This window comes from Pseudophryne corroboree, chromosome 11 (genome assembly GCF_028390025.1).
Source record: "Pseudophryne corroboree isolate aPseCor3 chromosome 11, aPseCor3.hap2, whole genome shotgun sequence".
Lineage (NCBI taxonomy): Eukaryota > Metazoa > Chordata > Amphibia > Anura > Myobatrachidae > Pseudophryne > Pseudophryne corroboree.
Genome location: NC_086454.1, coordinates 173485743 through 173495094, shown reverse-complemented (window position 1 = coordinate 173495094; position 9352 = coordinate 173485743). Strand labels below are relative to the sequence as shown.

At 42.4% G+C, this 9352-nt stretch overlaps 1 long non-coding RNA gene across 1 annotated transcript in view; it reads right to left on the bottom strand.

The window, feature by feature from the left end:
* Positions 1-464: 464 nt before the first annotated feature.
* LOC134970073 (uncharacterized) overlaps positions 465-9352 on the bottom strand; it is a 195301-nt gene continuing 186413 nt past the window's right edge. The window contains exon 3 of the long non-coding RNA XR_010189641.1: positions 465-947. This is a non-coding gene — a long non-coding RNA (uncharacterized LOC134970073). The remainder of the gene's footprint in view (positions 948-9352) is intronic.

Sequence of the window (9352 nt, the reverse complement as noted above, 5' to 3'; positions counted from 1 at the left end):
ATTTAATTTATCCATAGACCCCCTCTTCCGGATACTTCAGAACTTGATGATCTATCAAGGTATTCCAATTGGGGATAAAGAAATAAAACTGTCAGCATTCGCGGATGATGTGTTGGTTTATATTGGGAACCCTAGAGATTCCTTACAGGATATCTTAGCTTTATTAGACAACTTCGGGCAAATTTCGGGCTTCCAGGTTAACCTTTCAAAATCCGTAGGGCTATATTTGAAACATGGGGTAAGATGCCCGGGATGGGGGAAACGAATCCCAATAAAATGGGCTAACACTTACATAACATATCTGGGCATTAACGTTCCGAAATATCCTTCGGAACTATATAGGCGGAATGTTAAGAGTTAAGACGACAATAATTCTCATTACGAAGGAACTTGAAGGATGGAATCATTTAATGCTTTCATATTTAGGGAGAGCAGCCTTGATAAAAATGTGTACATTTCCACGGTTATTATACATTTTGCAATCCCTCCCAATATTGCTTAGTAGATCAGATCTGTCCCTTATAACTAAACTGTTCCGGCAGTTTATCTGGAAAGGCAAGAGAGCTCGTATTGCCATGCATAAGTTACAACAACCAAAATCTAATGGCGGAATTAATTTCCCGAATGTTTTGCTTTATAACCAAGCATCTTTATTGAGGTTCTTGAGAGACTGGTTAAACGACACAGACACTTATGCAAATACACATCTTGAGACACAATTCATAAAATCTAAAAACTTGACAAACTTCCTCCACTGTATGGAGGCAGACTGCGATCGGGATCTACAAGATAATCCCCTTCTGTGGTCGGTCTATCGCCTTTGGCACTCCTTGAGAAGATCCGGAAACTTGGGGAGACATAAATCCTTGTTTCTGAGGTTTCTGGGTAATCCTGACTTCCAGCATGGGGAGGCGAGGTTTCCCTTTAAGATGTTTCACGATGAGGGTCTACAAAACATAGGACAATTAGTCAACACGGACACAGGGAGACCTCTCACATTTACTCAAGCTCAGGAAACGTGTTCCCATTCATACGAGATTATCCGTTGGCCTTTCTCCAGTTGCAACATTATACCTGCTCGGTTCTCAGGACATTGTCAAAAGAGGACTTGAATAACACACTAGACACCCTATTGCGCACACCTCCAGCAACGAAAAGAGCCCTTTCACTGCATTATAAACGTTTAGGCACTCAGCTAGATCACTCTCAATCGAACTCGGGTATGCACAAATGGATATTAGACTTCCCTGACCTGACATGTGATATACTACTACAAAATTTGCTACAATCCTGCAAACTTTTGCCCTCAGCGCAATACCAAGAGATGTTTTACAATATAACTCATAGAGCTTATTTCTGCCCATATAAACAACATAAGGCGGGCATGACGGATTCGGACAATTGTCTGAAATGTCACGCTCCCAAAGCAGACCTATTGCATTGCTTCTGGTCGTGCCCACTTCTTCGTCGCTTTTGGCTTCTAATACGCCAATATGCTATGGAGCATCTGGTAAATTATATCCCTTTTACAGCAGAATGGGCATTGTTTGGCATAATTCCAACTGGGCAGAGAATAACGAAAGGGGGTAGACGATTGTTGCTGGCACTTAGTGCGGCAGCACGTAAAGCGATCCTACAGTCTTGGATAGACAAGAATCCTCCTACTATGTCATTATTCAAAGGGAAGCTACACCATATATTTCAGATGCACTGGATAGAAACATCTTTGCAAAAAGACAAGCTAGTAGAGCAATTTTTTGATTCCGGGGAAAGCTATGTGGCTACTCTTCCAATAGATTTCCAAACTAGAATCCAAGCCTCACTAAAACACACTGAATGGTTCAAAACAAGAATGGCAATTGGGGACCCTCCCATAGTGCTGGTGGATTAGGGATGGGGGGTACCGCGGGGCCTCAGCCTCCTCATGTCTCTGCTATGATTAGACTGACAGGTCTTTAGTACAAACTCTTGATTGGTATTTTCCTTAACATGATGTCTGTGAGATTGTGTAAAATATAGAAGATCAAATAATGAACATTTCATATTCTCTTATCATCATATTGTGACGCTATTCAAATGCATATGTTCAATGACAATGTAACCGAATTTGTAACAATGAAGCAATGTTTTAATAAAATGTTATACTTAAAAAAAAAAAAAAGTTATCTATCTAGATGTCTGAGGACCAGACTGGGTAGCGCGGCGAAATCCAAACACGTATGTACCATTGACTGTAGCCATTATTCTTTTTTATTGTATTGCTTTGTTATTGTAACCCCCTTTCAGTAATATGTTGTGGTGTCGGAACCTAGCATTTTAAATACATACTGGTGTCGTGTTTTCCTTTCCCTGCTAAGGTTTAAAGTGTATTACTATCGCATGCATAGCTGTTAAGGGTTCGCGGTGTATCTTTGGGTGTGTACGCGCTGCGTGTACTTTATACAGTCAGCGCGGCGTTTGTACGCAAAGTCTGTATACGGTACGGGACTCTGTACGCTAATAGTATAATAAGTACATAGGTTGTGGATTAAGTATAGCGGCCGCAGCGGCTTCATTTAAAGTGTATGAAATGTCTTTTTAAAGTGTTGCTTTTAGTCCTGTATGTAAATCAACATTTACAGTGCATTTGTCTCACATGTAACTCCCCACCTGCCACTGTCGCCTTGAGATTATGTGAGACAAATACACATATATGTAACTCCCCACCAGCCGCTGTCGCCTTGAGATACATGTGAGACAAATACATATATATGTGAGGTCTCAGCTTTTGCAATAGAATGTTTTCGGTGCTGTAACGGCACAAAATGCTTTAACTGTAGATTAGGAGTTAGTAGGTAGACAATTGGGAAAGAGATTGGTGTTGCTGTTTAAGTTTATATACTACCCATGTCGGCACCTTCAGCAGAGGTCAGCATACCCTCTTCGACAGGAATCCCATGTATCAGGATTTTCCAAGGACAGTCCCCTTTTTTCTACCCAGAACCGTTTACTGAAAATTAAACTTTGCCCAATTTACAGGACAAGTGAGAGCTGGTTTGCATAACTGTTTTTATCTAACTTATAGGTAGAAACATATTTAGTGTGCTTAATTAAATACATATCACTTTATTGAAGTACACTTCCCCTACTTCAGGTGGAAAAGCTTTATCCCCAAGCCTGTGTGTTTTCCTGTAATCAGCGTGACACTGGCATTTCACTAATTCTTTCTTATATATTCCACTGCATTCTGCTCTTAACACGTCTTCCTCCCTCTTCTGCTGTCCTGGTATTACCGGCTCCATCCTCCGCAAGTCACCACACCCTTTACTCCTTGGGCTACCACTCCCCCTACCAACCTCACCTTCTTGTTATCCTGAAATCTGTCAGCTTTCAGAACTACATCTATCTGCCACCTCCCTCATTCCCACTATATATGAAATATATGGAAGTAACTGGCTCCCTGCCCCATCACTCTTTCCCACCTGTCAAAGTGAAACTAGCAGTCATTCTTCATGTCTAGGCTGGGGTGTGTAAATATAGGTGTAACTTGTTTTTGTCCACCCACCACCTTACCTAATTCTATTCTTTTGGCTAGTGGATTAGAAATGCATGCTTTATATAATCCATTCTCTTTCAGAGATACAGTAGAAGCAAGGTATAATCCACACTTCACCGGTGGATTTTAATAGCCATATATAGGAATTTTTCTGCAGTCAATTGCTGCAGGGGTACAGGAGCGTTTCCTGTTCTTTCATATTTCTATCAAATATGTAGAACAACTGGAATTATAATGTTTCATGCGCTTTTGTGTTATAACAGCAGCTCAAATAAAATAATGAAAGACTGGTAAAATGATGAGCGCTAGGAGAACAAGTTAAAACTATGTGGCACCTGTAAAAAAGATTTTTGTTAGCGTATGTTTACAGCTCTTTTTAAGAGCTTTGTATGCGGTAAGCACAGGGTGGATAGCGGTATCACGAAGACACACTGCCGCCAGAGAGATCAGACGCCGCCGAGTGACGTCACCCGCTGAAACCCCGCCACACTCCGCCTCCCCGCTGGACGCAGCGGTGGAGGAAAAGAACATCTACACCACGGACAGCCATTCATACCATCAGGCTGAGGAATCCCGTGGACTGGTAGTGAGGTAGGGAAAGCTAGATCTCATATGGACTGTGCTTACCGCATACAAAGCTCTTAAAAAGAGCTGTAAACATACGCTAACAAAAATCTTTTTTACAGGTGCCACATAGTTTTAACTTGTTCTCCTAGCGCTCATCATTTTACCAAATATGTAGAACAAGCAGTTTGACTTTCTTGTCTAGCTTCATTCTTAACTTCATCTGATTTCTAGAATTCTAAGCATAGACATAATCGTTCTGCGGTGCAGATATCAGTTTGCTCTCTGCACTATCTAATTTGGACAATGTCGTATGACAGGAGTAAGGCTGATGGAGGCCGAGACCTTCCGTACATGAAAAAAATAAATAAGTGTGTTACTTTTATCCTTGGTGCAGTTATATAATGCTTCAATCGGGTGTGGTTCATCAAATCGACAGTGTCTAGGTCGACAATGTTTAGGTCGACCACTATAGGTCGACAGTCACTAGGTCGACATGGATGGAAGGTCGACAGGGTTTCTAGGTCGACATGTGCTAGGTCAACAGGTCTAAAGGTTTTTTTTGTGTCGTTTTCTTCGTAGAGTGACCGGGATCCCAAATTAGTGCACCGCGTCCCCTCGCATGGCTCGCTTCGCTCGCCATGCTTCGGGCATGGTGCCTTCGCTTCGCTCGGCACACTTTACCGTTCCAATCGTAGTCCACGTGGATCGTTAAGTATGAAAAAATTCAAAAAAAGAAAAAAATGTGAAAAACGCATGTTGACCTTTAGACCTGTCGACCTAGCACATGTCGACCTAGAAACCCTGTCGACCTTCCATCCATGTCGACCTAGTGACTGTCGACCTATAGTGGTCGACCTAAACATTGTCGACCTAGACACTGTCGATCTTCAGACCGGATCCCCTTCAATCAATATAGCATATTATAACCTGTCTGATCACAATATGCTGCTCCTTGTTACTACAGAGGTGCAGGAGGAGATGTGAAAGAAAGCCTAATTAATAATTCAAGTACTCAGTGATAGTCTCTGAGGCAAGAGAACCAACTAAAATTGGGAAAATGGTACTTTGCCGTATTGGGCACAGGTTGCATACTGTATGTTGGCACTACAAGAACACAGCTCCAGGTAAATAACTGGTAATGTCAGTTCATCATGGTTTCATAGATTTTCTCTCCGCTCTCAGTGTCTGGTGTTAGAGTTTAGAACTGTCAGTTGTTCCTCAGTTAATCCAACAGTATAAGGTGTGGACAGTTAAATGACTGACTCATTCCATGTTCATTCCTGTGTCTGTGAGAGGTTTAATCGGAGGAGAAACTCCCCTCCTTTCCCACTCTGTTACATGCTCACCCCCTGAATTAGCTCTGTAGGAATTAGAAAGCCATACTGGTGTATAACTACCACCATCTTCACACCCTAGTGACTGGTGTATTGTGTAGCTGTGTGACTAGTGTCAAGAACTGGGGTTTGGTTTTTTTTGTATTAGGCTATTGAGTACCTGTTTTCTTTTGCTAGCATTTTTAAATAAATAGTGTTGTGTTATGGTTATAAGTTCTTAATTAGATGAATATAGTACAAAAATAATAATAATAATAATAATAATAATAATAATAATAATAATAATAATAATATTCTGTGATTATACTGGTAGGACTTTGTCATAATGTGCTACCATTTTTGTGACAGTGCCACTTACTTTCATACCTAATATGTTTCATTTTCTCTAGTTTAGATAAAGTTTTAGGGGCTAAAACTGAGTCTTCCTTTTACTTTTAAATTTCCATTTTCATAATAATATGATTATTTTTTATTATAATTTATTTTTTATTTTTTATTGACTTACACATTTGCTTATAAGACTGTCCCACATGAGGTCTGAAAAGCCCTCAGGAAGGGTGTAGTACGGTATGCCGGCGCTCGGGCTCCCGGCGACCAGCATACCGGCGCCAGGAGCCCGACTGCCGGCATACCGACAGCGTGGCGAGCGCAAAGGAGCCCCTTGCGGGCTCGCTGCGCTCGCCACGCTACGCGCGCCACACTATTTTATTCTCCCTCCAGGGGGGTCGTGGACCCCCACGAGGGAGCATAGTTGTCGTTATGCCGGGTGTCAGGATTCCGGCGCCGGTATACTGTGCGCCGGGATCCCGACATTTGGCATACAGAAGACCACCCCTCAGGGACACTATACATTTATATTTTGTATAGAAATTATCTGTTTCTTTCTTTACTCCTTTCCCATTATTTGCAAACTTTTCAATGAAAATGTAATGATGTAACAAGAATAAAAGAAAACAAGGCCTGTTTGTTCCCTTACAGAGCCTGCCTACTGGTCATTTCCTGGGCAGGTTGCCATTATCTTTACTGAGGTTGCAGTCATTCTGTTGACATTTACAATGTTGACAATCATGTTGTCGACACTACAATATCAACAGTAATGATGTTAACATTGTTGAAATGTCGACATGGAACATGTTGACACCTGCAAAACGTATACATGTTTACAAGTCAACATCTGAAGGGTCGACATGTGAAATGGCAACAGTCTCAGAATGCCGACAGTTAGTGTTAGGCTGCAGGAGATGAGGATTAGAGATTGGATGCTGGAGCATAGCTTTAGGATTAAGATTAGCATCACCTCTGGATCTGCCACAGAATCAACTGGACCTCACAGTTAGCTGACTGTCAGACCAGGAAGACACCACTGGAACCCCTGGACACACTGAACAAGTTAAGTCATTGCTGGAACATAATGTACGTTTTATTGACATTCTAATCATGTCGATATTTCATCAGTGTCAACATGATGAATGTTGATATGGTCAATGGTGGCATGCCAAGCATGTTGACATGCTGCAACTTAACGTAACCATATCAACAGTCTCATATCACCATTACGTCATGTCGACATTCACTGAATCTTAAGTTGACATTTCCCGAATCTAAGCAACCCTACGAATAGAGCAGCCCCACTCTATACCACCAGTATACAGGTGCCCAGATCCATGCACATGTGTTACATATTCGGCAAAAGCTAAATGACAAAGAATATCCATCATGGAATATCCTGCCACGGGTTTCTTTGTGCATAGTAAAGACACAAAATAAAGTGAAACACACTCGGAGGGTTAAAAATGGCAAGATATTAATAATTTCAGAGCATATCTACAAAGTTCAACCAGATACAGCTACAGTAAATAACCAAGAACATCTCAATGTAACTAGTTCTCAGAAAGGGTGGAGTGAAGGTAACTGATTATCCATCCGCAAACAATAACAGGAGCTAATAACTGTTCCCAATTTCATGTTCATACAGGAACAGTCAAATGAAACCAGTTATTCTATTAATTACAGCCACCCTATAATTATAACAGCTCTACCCATTACATTTTGAAATACACCCTGCACTCTAAAAGGAATTTCACATAGTGTATGCGTGCTATTTAGCTTAAAGGGCCAGATATGTGCTTATGTATTAGGATGTGAGGCCAGTCTCCTGAAGTCTGTGTGTAAGGCCAATACACGGGACCCGGCGCGGTGCCGGCATCGGCAAGTACATACACATTTGCCGATGCTGGCGGGGAAGGCAGTGACAGCTGGGGGAACAACGGCGCAGCATGGCTTTCGTTGACGAGAATCTCCCTCGTCTGTACATGTTCAGATGAGGAAGGAGGTTGTTACCGATGTGTGGGAGCGCGCATGGTTAACGACATTGAGTGTACACACTGGACGAGATTGTGAAAGATCTCGCTCAGCTCGGCCCTTCTGAGCGAGAACTTCCATTTTCTCGTCTAGTGTGTATGGGGCTTTAGAATGATGTGAGTTGTCTTTGCCTTGATTCCTATGAATTACAATAGGAGGAGGTGAAAGCTCTGTCTTGCTGTCTGCATTTGGCAGGGGTGAGAAATCTGTAATGATCATTTATAAACAGCAAATGTGCAAAATGACAGGAGAAATGCCGTTTTTGCACTTGCATCTAGTTTTACACAGAAACGGTAAATTGTCAGCGTCTGATCAGATGAAAAGAAGGATGTATAACTTTCTGAAATAGGAGGCTTCGTGGGCAGGAGTGGATTGGCCATAGGGCTCACAAGCAGTGGTATATCTACCTATTGGCCAGGATGGCACTTACCAGGGACGCCAGCCAAGGAGGTGGGGCCGCCTGTGACCAGGGGGTTGATATGACCCTGGGAGTAAGCCACTGTTACTGGTACATGTGTCTGGCACAACAACATACCACAGTAAAGAAACTCAAAGTAAACTACAGCTCCCAGCAGCCCTTGCTATCGGGAGCTCCCAGCAGCCAGGGATGGCACAAACTAATTTATTTTGAGTTTGAGGAGAGTTGGACACCAACTAATTAATGCAGTCTCCACAAGCAAGGGAGAAAGAGGTCTAAAGGTGGATACACACTGATAGATATTGATCTGCAGATATATCTATTGTAACAGGAGTCTTGCTAGAATGTGCTCTGCTACAAAAATTCCACCAGCGACCGACTCCAGGCTTGTGCAAAAACAACAAATACCTTTTATTCAGGTTGCTCAAAAACAAAGATACACACAAAGATAACTGTCTTTAGTATAAACAACCAGGGAGGTTAGGCCCCTGCCTCACTCCCTCTTACTAAATAAGGAACCCTTCAGGTGCCAGCATCCTGACAATAGTGCCCCAGTCTTCCGGTTCCCACTGTCCTGTCAAAGTCAGAAAAATGTCTCAATGCACGTTGCCATATTTGCACCGCACACTGGTCCGCGCTGCGCGTGCGTGCGCTCTCCCGTGGATGCGCATACCCGCAATAACGTGCACTCGCAGGCGCGGTATGCGTATTTACGGTAGAGTTTATGTAGTCGTAGCGTGCGACTCATTCGTTACAAATGTTCACAATTAATGTAGTTTATAGATCATGGTCCCTTTGATAGATTCTGAAAGTTTGGTTAAAATACAATGTCCCAGAGCTGAGGAATCCCTCTTTATATCGTACGAAGGGTCTAACAGGAATCATACAGCAGTGTTTGGTACCCATCGGAAGAGTATTTAATTAGCAATATTCCGGTGTTGGTTTGGAGCGTATTAATCGCTCGTGCGAATAGTTATGGACATAAGAAGTTTATGTCCATTTCTATTAATTACACATACTCAGGTATGCGGCGGGAAACCCAGTTTCCCACCCACCTGAGCTGTTGGAAATCGTCACAGCCCACCTGTATGAATCACCCTATGACCTTTTGTTATGATACAGGGCCGAATTCCTTCG